This window comes from Stegostoma tigrinum, chromosome 23 (genome assembly GCF_030684315.1).
Source record: "Stegostoma tigrinum isolate sSteTig4 chromosome 23, sSteTig4.hap1, whole genome shotgun sequence".
NCBI lineage: Eukaryota > Metazoa > Chordata > Chondrichthyes > Orectolobiformes > Stegostomatidae > Stegostoma > Stegostoma tigrinum.
This window is the reverse complement of record NC_081376.1, coordinates 33,610,029-33,627,825: the sequence shown is the minus strand read 5'-3', so window position 1 is coordinate 33,627,825 and position 17,797 is coordinate 33,610,029. Positions and strand designations below refer to the sequence as shown.

The 17,797-nt window shown below is 42.2% G+C and overlaps 1 protein-coding gene across 1 annotated transcript in view; it reads left to right on the top strand.

The window, feature by feature from the left end:
* Positions 1–2,992: 2,992 nt before the first annotated feature.
* Positions 2,993–17,797, top strand: part of capn15 (calpain 15) — a 281,287-nt gene continuing 266,482 nt past the window's right edge. Inside the window, exon 1 of the mRNA XM_048552366.2 lies at positions 2,993–3,412. The gene's annotated coding sequence lies outside the window, so the exon portion shown is untranslated. The remainder of the gene's footprint in view (positions 3,413–17,797) is intronic.

Below are 17,797 nucleotides of genomic sequence, written 5' to 3'. Positions count from 1 at the left end.
GCTTTGGCAAACAGGGTTAAGGAGAATCCAAGGAGACTCTACAAATACATTAAGGGCAAAAGAGTAACTAGGGAGAGAGTTGGGCCACTAAAAATCAAAAAGGCCAACTATGTGTAGAGCCACAGGAGGTGGGGCAAGATATTAAGTGAATATTTACTGTAGAAAAGGATATGGAAGTTAGAGAACTTGGAGGAATAAACAGTGGTATCTTGAAAGAGGGGGAGATGCTAGATGTCTTAAAATGCATTAAGGTAGATAAATCCCCAGGAGCTGATCAGGTGTATCCCAGAACTTTGTGGGAAGCTAGGGAAGTGATTGCTGGGCCCTTTGTTGAGATATTTATATCATCAGTAGCCAATGGGTGAGGACCTGGAAGAATGGAAGGTGGCTAATGTGGCACCATTATTTAAGAAAGGCAGTAAGGAACAGTCAGAAAACTATAGACCAGTGAGGCTGATGACAGCAGGTGGATACATTGTTGGAGGGGATTCTGAGGGACAGGATGTACATGCATTTGGAAAGGCAAGGACTGACTAGGGATAGTCAAAATGGTTTTGTGCATGGAAAATCCTGTCTCACTATCTTGATCTGAGTTTTTTTGAAGAAGTAACAAAGATTGATGAAGGCAGAGTGATGGACATTGTCTAAATGGAGTTCAGCAAGGCATTCAACAAGTTTTGCTTGGTAAACTGGTTAGCAAGTTTAGATCACATAGAATCCATGGAGAGCTAGCTAGGTGAATACAAAATTGGCTCAAAAATAGGAGACAGAGGATGATGGTGGAGTGTTATTTTTGAGATTGGTGGCCTGTAACTAGTAGTGTGCTGCATGAATTGGTGCTGATTCCAATGCTTTTGTCATTTATGTAAATGATTTTCATGTGAATGTAGGAGGAGTAGTTTGTAAATTTGTAGATGACACTAAAATTGCTGGTGTTGAGGACAGTGAATATTATCCCAGAGTACAAAGGCATCTTGATCAGACGGGCCAAGGAGATAAATGTGAGGTGTTGCCTTTTGGTAAGGCAAATCAGGGAAGGACTTCTACACAGGGCAGTGTTGCTGACAAAGAAACCTTAGGGGTGCAGGTTCACAGTTCCTTGAAAGTGGAGTCATAGATAGACATGGGAGTGAAGACGACTTTGGTATGCTTGCCTGTACTGGTCAGAGCATTGAGTATTGGATGACATGCTGCAGCTGTACAGGACATTGGTCTGGCTACTTTTGGAATACTGCATTCAGTTCTGGTCTCCCTGTTATAGGGAAGATGTTGTGATACTTGAAAGGGTTCTGAAAAGACCTACAAGGATGTTGCCAGGGTTACAGGATTTGAACTACAGGTATTTCTGCTAAAACATGTGGTTCATTGATGTGAATTGGTTGTAATGCGATTGATGAATAGTGGATTCCATTTGGATAATGCCTGTACAATATAGTGATTTTCTACAGCAATTTTTTATGGTGATTTTCTACAGCACAAGGTTGCACAAGAACACAACTATCATGTTATAGGAAAAATACCTGTCTAAGGAGAGGCTCAACAAGCTGGGGCTATTTTCCCTGGAGTGTTAGAGGCTGAGGAGTGACCTTAGAGGGTTTATAATGTCATGAGGGGCATGGATGAGGTGAATAGACAAGGGTTTTTTCCCAGGATAGGTGAGTCCAAAACTAGAGGGCACAGGTTTAAGGTAAGAGAGGAAAGATATAAAAGGAACTTGAGCAACTTTTTTACACAGAGGGTGACGTATGTATGGAATGAGATGCTAGAGGAAGTGGTGAACTCTAGTAAAATTACAACATTTAAAAGGCAATAAGATGTGAGGCTGGATGAACACAGCAGGCCAAGCAGCATCTCAGGAGCACAAAAGCTGACGTTTCGGGCCTAGACCCTTCATCAGAGAGGCATCTGGCTGGGTACATGAATAGAAAGGGTTTAGAGGAATATGGGCCAAATGGTGGGAAATGGGACTAGACTAATTTAGAATATCTGGTCAGCAAAGACAAGTGGGACCAAAGGGGCTGTTTCTGTGCTTTACAACTCTATGACTCTGAGTGCATCTGTAACCAAGGAGATGAAGCAGGTCCAATGATATGAAAACAGAATTTTTAAACTTTTCACACATTTCCAAGATGGCAGCAAAGTAGAATGCTCCTGTTAGAGCTCCTCTGCTCCGCTTATTCTTTTTCCATTCTCCTTCTCTATGCTCAGCTCTGGAGGCGAATACCATAGTGGCAGGTGCTGACAGCAAGTCTTTAGAGCAGTGAGTGGCCTACCAGCCCTGGAAAGCAGCAAGGCCTGCAGCAACATGTCAGGAAGCAATCCCAGACAGCAGGGGCCTGAGGTGGCAACAGCAGGATCAAGTAGCCCCAGGTGGCAGTGAGGGCGATGTGAGGACTGTGAGCCCAGCATTGCCAGACACTTATGGCCTGTGATGTTGAACTATTAACTGTACCTCTTTATGTTTGCACACTTTAGTAGGAAGGACTGTAATGTTTAACTTCCTCACTTTCTTTCTTTATTTTCTGCTTGTACTAAGACTCTGTGCCTAGGTACATTTGTACCTAACATGGCGCCGTAAGTGGCAGCTTGTAAACTTTTCACTGTATACATAGGAGTGAGTAGATGTCACAATAAATGCTAATTCTAATTTTAAACGGCAAGTGTTGGGGGCAGGGAGAAAGGAAAGACTCAACAGGCCCAGCAGCTCCTAAAGAGAGAGAGAAACTGAGTTAACGATTCGAGTCAGTTATTACTTTCCTTAGGAACACAGGTCTAAATACATTTAAGATTTATATTATTACAACATACAAAGTCCTTGGAATAAATGGCAATGGCATCATCTCTATTGGTTACCGCCGTGCGATCTTATTAACCAATCACCTTAGCGGTTTGCACCCGACCAATTACAACATTGGCTAGGCTGTCCACTCGCCTTGCAGAAGCCGAGCTATTGGAGAAATCGACGCGTGCGTAGTCATTCGGCGGTCTCCGGTTCGTGCGTTTTGAAAGCAACGGATTTTCCACATTTAAGAAAGAACTGTTTTTCGTTTTTGCACTGACAGAGATAATTCTCCACCTATATATTTTAAGTACGGTAACTACTGATGAGTTTTATTTTACCATTTATCTCTGCTACTGTACGAAAGCTTCACGCGGAAACTACATTTCCCATGAGACATTGCGAGCCAACTGCCCTGCATCAGCCATGGTTCCGATACCCGATGCTCATGCTGGGAAATGTAGTCCGTATCCGATATGCGACCCACATCTGAAAACTCCCCGCTCATAGAGGGGCAAAGTACCCGGTTACCGGCATCAATTTCACCACCTGGCTCTGGGCGGGACCGAGCCTGACACCCCAACGGGTAATAGTCTACATGTGACGGATTTTCCCTTTCTCCCCCGCCTCCGGGTAAGGATCAAACCAGTCAATCACCAATTAGTAGTTTAATGCTTAGTGATGGTTCCACTCGGCGGGGGTGGGGGTTCGCAAGCCCGTTATAGTGAGGGCAGTACTGCCCAAATGTTCTTTTCTCTTGTCTCTTCCCCATCTCACTCTTTTTTTCTTTTTATTTCTATTTCTCCTTTTCGCCTTGCGTCTCTTTTTTTTCCCCCCTTTACGTCTGCCTCTCTGTTATTTGCTTCCTCCATCTTATTGATAACAATGGCAAAGTCCCAAGACGCTACACAACAAAAGTACGACGCCTGGCCAGATAGAAGATATTAGGTTAGAAGACCAAAAGCATAAATGACAACTGATGTTCCGGAATTACTACGCATTTAGTACCCAATTGTCATAGGAGTGAGTTAGTGGGTTGAAAATGATCGGAAAACAAGTACAGATAAATTATTGAAAATTAAATAAAACAACAGGAGTAAAGGCAAAGAATGAAAAAGCTATCTAGATACTAAAGTTGACAATATGCCGGCAGTTGTGACTTAACTGTGAGGAAAGCCTATCCGGATGTACGCAAACAGATTACCATTAGAATTTCAAGAGTGAAATCCAATCAGGGTACACTCTTAAATCTGAATCTGGCTTTATATTTATATTGTGATAGTTACTGCTACTCCAGTTTGGGTCCTACCAGAACTAATCGGCTCCAGATCTCATTACAGTCTCGATCAAAAAGATCTGAATTGCAGACATGAGTTAGGATTGACTACCCTTGACATCATGGCAGATTTGACCATGTGATATCAAAGAATCATTGTCTTGTCTATGCTGCACTATTGCACACTGATTGCAAATTCTCTGCATACTGATTTAGCATACAGGGGTGTGGACCTTGAAAGTTTCATGTGACAGGAAAAGTAATAGGAACCTAAGTAAATTGAAGTACGAGTTTAAACAAACTCACTGCTGGCTAGAGGTGTACCTACCTCACAGGAAGATTGTTGTGGTTGTTTGAGGCAAATTGTCTCAATCCCAGTACATTGCTACAAGAACTTTTCAGGGTCATGCCGTTTGTTTTTGTAATCAACATGCTCAGAGATGTTATTACACACTTCTGGAGCAAGTGGGACTTGAACTTAGGTTTTTCAGCTGCTTCATCAGTGACCTTCACTAACGTGTAAAGTAGGGATGTTTGTTGGTGATTTCATTATGTTTAAATATCATTTATGACTGCTGAGGTATTGAAACAGTCCTTGGTATCATGCAGTAAAGACCTGGAGAGGATTCAGGCTCTGGCTAATGAGGAGCAAGTAACATTTGTACCTCAAGTATGTGGGACAATGATCATTTCCAACTCTGGGAAATCTTATAATATTCTCTCAGCATTCAGCAGCTTTACCATCACTGAATTCCTCCACCAACCATATCCTGAAGGTCACCATTGACCGGAACCTTCAGTCTTAACTGGACCAATTTTATAAATACTGTTGCTAGAAGGGCAAGTCAGAGGCTCGGAATCCCCTGATAATTACCATTCAACAAATCCATTTCATTGTCTGCAAGTCACTTGCTTAGGCATGTGCATCTCAGATGATGCTCAATAAGTCTGACGCATCTTTAACAAAGTTACCCACTTTTGGATATCCCACCATAAGCATTCAATTGTTCCACCATTAGTGCACAGTGGCAGCACTGTGTACTATCAAAAGGATGCATTGTAATAGATTGCCTTTACTAGGATACTTTTCTGCATCTACTTAGATTTCTGAGCTTTGCAGGAAGACAGATACATTTTCAAAAGAGAATGATTAGTTCTTAGGTAAAATAAACCAGACTGGTTCTGAGTAGTCATGTCCTTGTCAGAGATAAGGGCACAATATGTAGATTAATAGTTGTTTGGTGCTACAGAACTTTGACTGTTGCTGGAAAAAAGAGACAAACTTATCAAGGTTATTGTGTCTTGAATTTACCAAGACAGAACCACAAAAATAGTAGTTCTCAAAGGGGAATAATCATTTATACTGCCTGAGAAGAGAGTGCAAGATTTTTGACAAGTAGACTCTGGTAGAGATAGGCCCATAGAAAATGCACTGGGGACAGTTAGCCACCAAGTTTTTGTTTAAATTCAACCCAAAGTAAATTCTTATTGTTCAACCTGTTGTCATAGGTCAAGGACCAGAGAATGGATGTCCAAGCTGAAAAGGCACAATGCATAGACATGTTCTTTCTGTTCACAAACAGCAAGGTCCTGAATGTGAATATATGTAACTTCCAGCAAGTGAGCCATTTTGCGAATCCAAATGATAATTTTAAATTGATTGTCAGTGAGAATTATTTTCAGCACATCAGGATTATTTAGCAATCATTTGTCTAATTGTAGAACCATGTCAATATTGATTGCTATACTCTCAGTTTTGCAAATATGTGCAGTTTGCACACAGTAACAGTGTGCAACCTGTTGTGAATAGCATAAGGGATGTGTTGTTTGATATATTATGCCAATCATTGGGATATTTGGCTTACATACCTTGGCTACTGAAATTCATATACCACATTACTCATTTTTGTGGTAAGTGAAACATCTTGATGACAGAACCCTATCAGTACGTAATATTAGACATGTTTCTCCTTCATGGAAACAGTGAGAAACAGGTAGCCTTACCTGTAACTCAGATTTTTGAGATTTCTTATCCTTCCAGGAACTCCATGATTGGTCCTGCAGAACATACGTTGGCCAGTTTGCTAGTCCCTAAGTGTGTTTTTCTAAATATACAGTGAGTGTTTTCTTCACCTTTTGTGAAGACTGTACAGAGTTTGTCTATCATCCGCAATGTTGTTTCCATACATTTTTCTGGCATTACTATCCTATTCACTGATGTATTGCTGAAGGAGATCGTAGACCTTTGTACTACATCATTTTATCATCGTGATCTAGACACAGTGCCACTGTCTGAATCTTTACACCTTGAACTTGTGCTTTTGCAGCAGAGGGTGTTAATCTTGGATCCCATTTAGGCCTGACTCTCATGACATTTCATTGGTTTCAATGAGAAATGCATCTTGAATGGCATGATGCCTAAGATTCCACTCTTTTTATGTTTCTCATGTGTTAATACTTTATTCGCTACATTTGCTTTTGCATGTGATCATTTTCTTTCTTCCCTGAATGGACTGTGTCTTGTACTTAATTTCAAATAGAGCAGTCAAACAAGCTCACTTTCATCAATGTGTTAACTAAAAAAAATTTATGGTAAATTCTCTACCACTGTCTTACACAAGCACACATTTGCTGGCCAGCATACGTATTGGTATTCTACAGTCCCAAGCACTGCAAGATTAGCTTTATTAACAATCTCTTAGATACGGCCAAACCCATTTGCCCATCACACAGTCCTGACACCAAAGTAGGACACATCAAAGCTGTTGTAAGGCAAAAATAATACCCCAATCATATCACTGCTTTACTGTATATTGCACAACCCAGGAATAGGGAAATAAGATGGCTGTGTTCAGTCCTGGAAAGTGCCCAGTGTACCTGAGATCAGCCTGGAAGATGGAACCCAGGCCTCCTGGCTCAGAGGTAGGGACACTATTACCGTACTACAAGAGCCCCTGGAAGACTAAGGTGTCTCAAAAACTTGCATCAGCTGAAACTAGTCTTTTCATTTTGCTACTATGAGAACACATGAGAAACATAAAAGGAGTGGAATTTTAGGCATCATGCCATTCAAGATGCATTTCCCATTGAAACCAATGAAATGTCATGAGAGTCAGGCCTAAATGGGATCCAAGGTTAACTATGCAGTAGCAAAGAGTGATATTATTCTTCCAACAGGATGCTCCCATCACGTGGGGGAGAAAAACAGGTCCTGCTTCCTGTGTAAGTGAGTAATGTGTTATGAGGTATGAATTTCAGGGCGGATATAATGGCAGGTAAGTGGGCCATCCATCCCAATGACTAGTAGGTGGTACCAAGCAGTACTTTTAAGATATTCACAGCAGGCTCAGTACTGACCATACAAACTAGTCTGTACTTGTAAAATGCTGTGTCCAGCATTAGGTGTGCTTTTGCAATTGAGCAGCATTTGCTCAGCACTAAGAACTACATTCTCTATCAGTTTAAGATTATGAGTAAGACTTGCACATTTTTGGCTCATTTATGCATCCGAGAAGCTACACAAATTTATATACAGGGCCCTGTCCTTTGGAAATACAAAACATATGCATTCATTGCACCAGTTTCAGCTTGGGAGTAGTGAGACCACAGAGAATGCATCAAGGAAATGTATTAATCAATTTGCAAACCAAAAAGCAAACTCTTCCCATTTAGTATAAATTGCGATTTTTCCCTTTTGATACTTGGTATTCTTGTCTGATGACTGCAACACGAAACCTTCAATAGCACATTCTTTTCCTTTTCAGCAGTGCTTGTGATGTAGATTAACAAGAAAAGGTTGAAACATGCCATTTGCACTGCTGTTGATGACCTGTGGTTTTTGGTATTTAAAAATGAAAATATAGTCAATTAACAAACTGCTCTTGATTCAGGGAATCCAGGTTCTGACATGAAACTCATGGTTATTAATTCACTGGGACATAATGTGGTTGCATGTAGAATGGCCCACATTTGGTAAAACGTAGATACTAAAGTGAGGGTATCCTTTGTGTGGTGTTAATGTACAAATTCTTGATTCCTGACTCTGTTAGACCAGAATATAGTGATAATAGAAAGATGTAGTCTTTACATGCAAGTTTTTTTTTAAATTTATGTCTTGTGTATGGGAGAAGAAATCAGGTCATAGAAGGACAATAAACAAGTTGACAGAATATTAAATCAGTACTAAATTTGCTTTGTTAAATTTGAGTGTTAGAAGGTTTCGTTAAAAATGTCACTATTAATTCCCATCTTACCCTGATGGTGTTTACTAGCTTGTGGATGTAGCTCAACCTCGCATTCTCTGTCCAATGTATATTAATATTGTGTGATCCTTCACCGTAAATACCAACTAGTTCTTTGGTGGACATTGTGGTCCTTGAACAATTTCTTTACCCTATCCCTGTCCAAAATCTGGTCTGCTAAGGTCAATAAAATTGCCGTCTATGTTGCAGGTTAAAGTATCTACGCTGTATAACGGGCACCTTGTGGTACTGTATTCTTCAACTAGATAAATCTCATGAGTCGTCTGCAAAGCATTAAGTCTAATACCAATTACTGATGTGCAAATCTGCTTCTGCTGATCCTTCACAATTTTTTATTAATTACTGTTTTAGTTGTCACTGCCCTAATTTTACGGTTTATTGCAATGCAATCATTAAAAAGATGACAAATAATATAATGTGTTCAGACAGAATACGTGAACTTTTTGTGTTACAGTATAGGACAGTGTGTTAATTTATATAATTTGTAAGGAGCCCTTCACTACTGAGAAGAATATGAGGGAAATATTTGAATATGAGGTTGTAGGCTTGTTTGCTGAACCAGTGTGTTTGATTGCAGACAGTTCGTCACCCTGCTAGATGCCACCGTGAAGCATTGGTGTTCCGTCCCACTTGTTTATATGCTTCGGTTTGCTGGGGTAGTTGGTATTACGTCTGGTTTTGTTCTTCAGTGGTTTGAATATGGGGTCCAGTGTGTTTGTTGAGAGTTCTGGTTGGAATGCCAGGCCTCCAGGAATTCCCTGCCATGTGTCTGTTGGCTTGTGCTTATTGCGGATGTGTTTTCCTAGTTGAACTCGTGCCCTTCTTGTCCATGTGTATTGAGACCAGTGAGAATTGGTTGTGTCTCTTGGCTCGTTGGTGTTCGTGTATCCTTATTCTCAATTTTCTTTCAATTTGGCCTATGTAATGTTTCTCACAGTCTGTTCATGGTATTTTGTATATTATGTTAGTCTTATTGGTTGTGGGTATGGTTTCCTTTGTTCGTCAGTAGCTGTCATGCTACCTTGTGTGCTACCCTGATACCGAGGGGTCTCAGTAGTCTTGTGCTAATCTCTGATGTACAGTAGGGTGACTAGCATGCCTGGCCGTGTTGTGTCTTCTTGCTGTGGTCTGTTGCAGAGGTGGTCCGAAGCACACAAAAAACGAGCGGGGCAGAACACTAACGGAACAGTGGCTCAGTGGTTAGCACTGCAGCCTCACAGTGCCAGGGACCCGGGTTTGATTCCTGCCTCTGGTGACTGTGTGGAGTTTGCACATTCTCCCCGTGTCAGCGTGGGTTTCCTCCGGGTTCTCAGGTTTCCTCCCACAGTCCAAAGATGTGCAGGATAGGTGGACTGGCTATGCTAAATTGCCCGTAGTGTTCAGGGGTGTGTGGGTTATAGGGGGATGGGTCAGTGTGGACTTGTTGGGCCGAGGGGCCTGTTTCCACACTGTAGGTAATCTAATCTAATCTAAAGCTTCACCGGTGGCACATTGAAGATGCTGCCTAGCAGGGAGACAAAATGTTTGCAACCAAGTTCACCAGCCTGGTGAACAAGTCTACAACCTCATTCACAACCCAAGCTGTAAATCTTCTCAAAAACTTTTTTAACGTTTGGATATCTTAATATATCTTAAGGATATATTTGATAGAATCTATTTCCATCACCTTTTCAAGACGTGTTCCTGATCATCATAACCTGCTGTATTGTTTTAAAAATCAATTCCCATTTCACTCCTGGTTCTTTTGTTAAAGATGGTTCTGTCTGCATCTAATGATCACAGACCCTTCTACCATTGGAAACAGTTACCCTTTATTTACTCTGCCAAAACCATTCATGATTTTGAATGCTTCCATCAAATCTTAACCAACTCTGCTGTAAAGAGAATAATCCCAGTTCATCCAAATCTCTCTATGGGATACTTTCCCAGGTATTTCAATAAATTCAAGTCCAAGATTTTTAGAATAATTGAAGGAAAGAAGAGTTAAATGTGAAAGATTAAACCTAACTTCCTGGTATAGATTCAAAGGCGGAGTTGATATGTGAGTACCATTTGAGATCACACACCAAGGGCAAGAATATTAACAGATGTAGAATTAAGGCTGGACCTTTCAGAGATGGTCCTGGGTTAGGTGTGATTTATCCAACCATGAATTCTCAATTGTTAGCTTGACTTTCCTTACTGGGTGAAAAGGAGAAACAGCATGAAGGAAAATCCAATATTTTCTGTTTTTTTTTGTTTATTCACGGGATGAGGGTGTCACTAGCCAAGCAGCATTTATCACCCATCCCTAATTGCCCAGCGGGCAGTTCAGAGTCAACCACATTGCTGTGGGTCTGGAGTCATGTGTAGGCCAGACCAGGTAAAAAATGGCAGTTTCCTTCCCTAAAGGACATTTGTGAACCAGACGAGTTGTTCCCCCAACAATTAACAATGGATTTGCAGTCATCATTAGATTGTTAATTCCAGATATTTATTGAATTCAAATTCCACCATCTACCATTGAGGGATTTGAACCCAGGTCCCCAGAACATTATCTGGGTCTCTGGATTAACAGTCCAGCAATAATACCATTTGGCCATTGCCTCCAGACAGCTGATTAGCATCTTTTTTGATCAGCATTCAGACTTTAAATGAAGGGAAAAAATGCAGTAACTTCAAATCAAAAAGGCTAGAGTACGTAAGTGCTAATGATTTGATATTTGTGGCATTTGGTTCATTACAGTACTGTACTTGTGCTAACCTTTGCTGAAGATTTCACTGTAATTAACACCACTCTCGAGGAAGGGGGCATAAAAATTTCTTGTGTGACTTTCATTATCTTAATCTGAGACTATTCTGATACTAATGCAAAATAGACTGATGTGACTGCTAAGGTGATTTGAATATATTTTTGTCAACAATCAGGTTTAAAACAGCAATATAGTTTTAGCAGCCTGTAGCCAGTCAGTTGTTAGTTGCAGTCAAAGTGACCTGTTGTGATTGTGTAAATAGTTAAATAATTTATAGTAGACAAACAGGAGGCTGGAAGAACACGGCAAGCCAGGCAACATCCACAGGAAAGGAGAAGTCAATGTTTCCAGTATTGCCCTCCTTCCGGATGGATGAGGGGATGTATAGGACTGAATCAGTGAATTGCGTTCAGTGTTGCAGTGATTCACAATGCAAATTTGAGGAACCACACCTTATCTTCCACCTGGGCACCTTACACCTCAGAGGACTAAACGTTGAGTTCTCCAATTTCAAGTAACCTTCTCACCCATCTCCCAGCTTCCTTTCCAGCCCCATTGCCTCCCTTCCAGCTACCAACTGAATTCAACCCTCTCATCAACCAACCAGGTTGTACCTACTGCTGGTGTCCACCTATCTCCATCATTCTGCTACACCCCTCCCGCTACTTTTATTCGCAGCTCCCCTATCCCCATATCCAGCCCTGAAGTAGGGAAATGACTGAAACATTGACTTCTTTCCTCCAGATGCTGCCTGGCTTGCTGTGTTCTTCCAGTCTCCTGTTTGTCTACCTTGGATTCCAACATCTGCAGTTTTTTTGACTCTAAATTATTTAGTGTGACTGTTGCATTAATTGGAGGAGGAAACATTGTTCTACGTGGTTACTGTGATTAACTGTACACATAGAAAGAAGTCATACATTTATAAAGCACTTTTCAGTGCCTCAAGATGTTCCAAAGCATTTTACAGGCAATTAAGCAATTTTGAAGTGCTGTAATGTTAAGAAATACAAAAGCCAATGTTATGCAAGTTTTCATGAACAGAAATGTGATAATGGCCAGTTAATCTGTTTTTGTGATGTTGTTTGGGAGATAAACGTTTGGTCATAGAATATACCCCTGTTCTTCTTTAAAATTGTGCCATAGAATCTTTTACACCCATTTTAGAGCACACAAACTTCATTAACATCTCTGAATGACAGCATCTCTAAATGAAAAGTTCCAGATGAAATGCTAAAATTGTTTGTGTGGGATTTAAATGCACAACTCCTGAACACATTGTGTGCTAATCACTGAACCATAATTGGCATGGACTTAAAGGAAACTGAAGTACCAGTCTGTCTTTGGAGTGCTCACTGAAAGAGTTTAACTTGTCGACTCTGGGTATGTGTTACATATGGCCAGAATTTCAATTTTTTAAAAAATGTATTGTTACCTCTATCTCTCCTCGTTCAGTTTCTCTGAGAGCAGAAACAGGGTATTGTTGGATGAAAAGCCAGAATCATATTGAATGGTGGAGTAGGGCCAAATGGCCAAATCCTGCTCCTATTCTTTTATGTTTCTGTTTCTAGCCTAACCAAGACACAGTAGATGTCTACACTGACCTTTAAACACAAATTGCCATTCGTTGTGTATAGGCGTGGAAATGAGTCAAAAGAATCTTTACAAGAGAACCTGCTCTGTTCTTGTGTTTTCATGTACATCCTCCCTCTCAGTGGTTGATGCTGTGGTTGTTAGAGGTCATCATCTCAGATCATAGAACATAGCTTGCAGGAATGTCTCAGGGTAGAGTTTCTGAGTCCATCTTCAGCTTCACTAATTTGCAATGTCAGAACTGGGAATGTTCATTGATCATTGATTGCAGTGTTTAGTAACATTTCACAACTCATCAGGTACTGAAGAAGTCTGTGCTACACAGTAAGATCTGGATAATAGTCACGCTTGGCCTGCTAAGTGGCAAGGAACATTGCACTGCACAAGTGTCAGGCAACTATCATCTCCAACAAGAGAGAATTTATCCATCACCCCTTCTCATTCATTGCTGTATCTATTGCTGAATTCTCACCATAAACGTCATGGGGTTACCATTGGCTAAAAATGAGAGAGGGCATAGACTTAAATGAATTGCCATGGTGAACGAAAGTGATATGAGAAAATACTTTTCACACAGCAAATTATAGTGCTTCCTGAAAGCATGGTGGAGGCATGTTAAATTGAAGGATTCAGAGGGGAAGCTGATTGTTACCTGAAAAGACAGCATGTGAAGGGTTACGGGAGAATGATACCAAGAGGAAAATGATACCAAGAGGAAAATGATACCTCATTTGGAAAACTAATCTGATGGTCCAAATGGCATGCTTTTTTTGTTTTAGAAATGTTTGGCTGTGGAGGTGGCAATTTTTTAGATGAGACATTAAAACAAAACTTTGCTCTCTCAAATGGATACAAAGGGTCTTGACAATATTTTGAAGAAAGACGGGGGATTTTTCTGTTCTGCTGATATTTTATCCCTGAACCAGCATCACAGAAACAATTCACATTTGTTGTTTTGTGATCTTGCTGTGCACAAGTTGGCAGTGACTACACTTAGGAGTACTCCATTGTCTGTAAAGAGTTCTTGCATTTCTATAATATCTTTAACAGTCACAGCATTTTCTTTTATTGTGTGAAAGGACCAGCCTCACTGTCTACATCACCATAATGTTATAAAGCGGAGGTTCACCCCTCAGTCTGAGAAAACTGAAATACCTAAAGAGGAGCACCTCACCCTATAATCTGTTTTTTAAAAAAGCGTGTAAAAGGGCGTAACCTGTCTTTCAGCAACTTCTGGTGGTTAAATCAAATAAATCTCTGATACACACTTTACATTCAACAGTAACAATTTTATTTATCTAACTCCTAACAGTGAACAATTTAACTAAATTATTAAAAAAAACAAACAAATCCCTTCTAACTACTATCTATTCCTGAATAACGCAAGATTCTAATGGTATGCTGTTTCAATCAATACAAATCCCATCTGTATAACAAAACAATAGAATTTAGTCTCTCAAAATTACAGCCAAGTTACATCTTCTGGAATGTTCTGTGTCTTTTCAAGAGTCTTAGCTTCGGGAGGCTGTAGTACCGTTTGTGAATAAATGGTGCTCTCTCTAAGAGCTGTTATCTTTAGCAGATGGCAGTTTGCTCGCCTGATTTTCCAACTACCCCTTTCTTTCATACTCCTGATGACATTATCAATTTCTTACAATTAGATTGGTCCTAGGTTGTCAAAACCATCAGATTCAAGTTTGATATGTTTTTGGTATCTAAGTGCCTGGCTCAAATTGATTGGCTAAGTTCAAAAGCCTGTTTGTCTTGGTTAAAAATGCCGTTTGGCTTGCTAACAAATACAAATTTCAATTCAAATGTTTTAATTTGGGAGCTCACTGTACTTGCAAACTTTTAAGCTGCTCACCGACATCTCCAAGCAAAGAAAAAGCACAATTTTTTAAAGGAACCACATTAGCATTTTACAAATCACCAACATTTTACAAACACCAAATTCTAACATCCTGCCTCCCAATCCACAAACACGCTACCCGATTTCACAACAATAGCTACAGGTTCAAATAGCATACTTGTCACTTTAAAGTTGCATCAGAGCGATTGGTAGTTTTGTGTATTGGTGCTTTATTTAATTTGCCATGCCTGCACGACATGAATTGATATGTTTGATATGGATCCAGCCATTGGATTTAACATGGGCACTTGGCTATTCAGCAGAGAGTGGGTGCATTGTTACAGTAAATAATCAAACTCTGCCCTTTTTTATATCATTTATTAGCCGGACACCAAACATGGTGTCCTGGAAATAAATGTAATGAAGAAAGTGATCCATTATTGCCAGATGCTGACCACAGTCAAATCAAAGTTCAATCATTGGAAAATTGCAAAAATGTATCTGTGTCTCATTTAATGAGTTGACACAATTTTGAACACAAGCATTTGTGATTAACCATGTTGAAATATTTAAATTATTTGCCTCTCTGAAGGGTCTAGGCCTGAAACGTCAGCTTTTGTGCTCCTGAGATGCTGCTGGGCCTGCTGTGTTCATCCAGCCTCACATTTTATTATCTTGGATTCTCCAGCATCTGCAGTTCCCATTATCACTAAATTATTTCCTGTTAGCTTTGAACCTGTATTTCCTCACATTTTTAAAACCTATACTGATTTCTTCAAGTAATGCTTTAATTTTAATCAGCCTCTTTCATTGTCTGGATCCAGAAATGTAAAATACTTTCCGCTTAAATCTGGTGGTTCACTTGAGTATCTGAAGTTGTGAAATCTGAGAAGAATTCCACTCTTTTTTTTCCTACAAAGAAGAACAAGATTCTCTGATCAGGAGAAAATTTTCAATTGAAAGGAAATATGAGTGTGACAACTGGGGATTTTTTCTCTTCCCTGCTGAGGATTGAGTCTCATACAAGAGTTTGGTTCCAAATGACCAGATATTGTTTGAATGTGAATGTGGTCAGCAGGTTTCGGTGGGATCAGCACCTAAGGGAGTCATCATAGTTGAACCATATTTGTCTGCACATGTCCTTCCAGCAAGGATGTTCAATCGTAACAGCATGGCAGCCATGGTTTTCTTTTATCATCTTTGTTGCTTAAGTTAGATTTTTTTTTAGTGTTTTCAAACTAATGTGCAATATCTAAGCTGGAATCCCACCTCTTCTTTTTGCCCTTCCCTCCTGGTCTTCAACAGTCACAATTCTTCTCATACCTATTATCTCCCTTCAACCCTGTAATTTTTCTTCCTTATGATCCTGTTACATGCAGTACCTTGTTGTGTTCTCTATCCCTTCCAACCTGTTTTCCATTTTCTCATGAGCCTTGTCCAGTCCTGACCCTCTGCCCTACTACCCCTCCCCTCAGACTATCTATGCTCCTCCACCCATCCTCTCATCCTAACCCCTCTCTCCAATCATGCCCCTCTCCTTCCAACCCTGCCTAGCTCCCATCACTACCCCTTACAGTCTTCACACACCAACACTCCTCAATCCCAACAGCCTCTCCACAAAACTCTCACCCTCCAAAACCCAACATATGCTTCTGTTCACTCGTAACCCCAAAGACACATTGCCCCATCCTCACTGCAATGACACAAACTCTTCCTTCCACCCTCAGAACCCCATATTTTTTATTCCTTCACCTCTCTCAAACCCACACAATTCTTCCACATACCATACTTTTCTTCCATCCAATCCCAACGGCTTTTTGCTCCCTCTGATGCACGCAGGCATCCCCACAACTGCAGGTTCATTTCCCACACCCCCTACATGTTCATCTCGACGCCTCACGCACGTTCTTCCTGCCCCCCCCAACATTCTTCCCCTCCCAATCCTCTTGCTCCTGACCACATCTTTCCCCCACACGTTCTTCCCCGCCCAGCCACTTCCTGCCCCGATTGTGTTCTTCCCACCCCCCAACATGTTTATCTCCAAAACACCTCTCACTCACCACACATTCTTCTGCCCCCAAATGTTCATCCCCTCCCACCCCAGTCATTCCTCCCGACAAATGTTCTTAAACCCCTTGCACCCCACACGTTCTTCCCTTCTCAATCCTCTCTCCTCTCTCTCTCTCTCCCCAACCTCCCTCCACTACCTGTGAGTTCTTCCACGCTCCATCCCTCATGCGTTCTACCCACCTTACACCCCTCGTGTGTGTTCATCTCCCCCTCCACCCCTCTCTCTCTCATTCTCACCCCCCACACCTCTCCACCCCTCCACCAATCAGGTGGTCTCGCCCCAGCAGCCCTCCATACCGCCGCCACCACCAGCCCATTCTTTCCCACCGCCCTACCCACTCATTACTTCTCCTCCATGCATTCTTTCCCCCAATACCCCTCCATCACTCTCACGTTCTCCATGCCACCCCTCATAGGCCCTTCGCCCCCCGCCCCGATACCACCCACGCGTTTTCTCCCCCCCTCCACCACCCACGCGTTTTCTCCCCCCCTCCACCACCCACGCGTTTTCTCCCCCCCTCCACCACCCACGCGTTTTCTCCCCCCCTCCACCACCCACGCGTTTTCTCCCCCCCTCCACCACCCACGCGTTTTCTCCCCCCCTCCACCAACACCCATGCGTTTTTACCTCCCCATCCATCATGCGTTCCTCCCTCCACCACCTATGCATTCACCCATGTGTTCTCTTTCCCCTCCTCCCCGCCACCACCCACGCATTCACCCATGTGTTCTCTTTCCCCTCCTCCCCGCCACCACCCACCCGTTCTTCAACCCCCAACCCCTGACGAATTATCCCGCCACCCTTCCCCTCCGAAACCACCCTCGCACCCAAGGGTTCATCCCCCCCCCCCCCCCAACCACCCTTTCTTCTCCCTTCCCCCCCACCACCACCCTATCTTCTCCCTCCCGCCCAGCCCCTCCACCCCCCCCCCAAACCCCTCCACCCCCCCAAACCCCACCCCCCCCCAGCCCCTCCACCCCCCCCCCAGCCCCTCCACCCCCCCCCAAACCCCACCACCCCCCCAGCCCCTCCACCCCCCCCAAACCCCACCACCCCCCCAAACCCCACCACCCTTTCTTCTCCCTCCCCTCCCCACCCCTCCACCCTTTCTTCTCCCTCCCCCCCCACCCCTCCACCCTTTCTTCTCCCTCCCCCCCACCCCTCCACCCTTTCTTCTCCCTCCCCCCTCCACCCTTTCTTCTCCCTCCCCCCCCCACCCTTTCTTCTCCCTCCCCTCC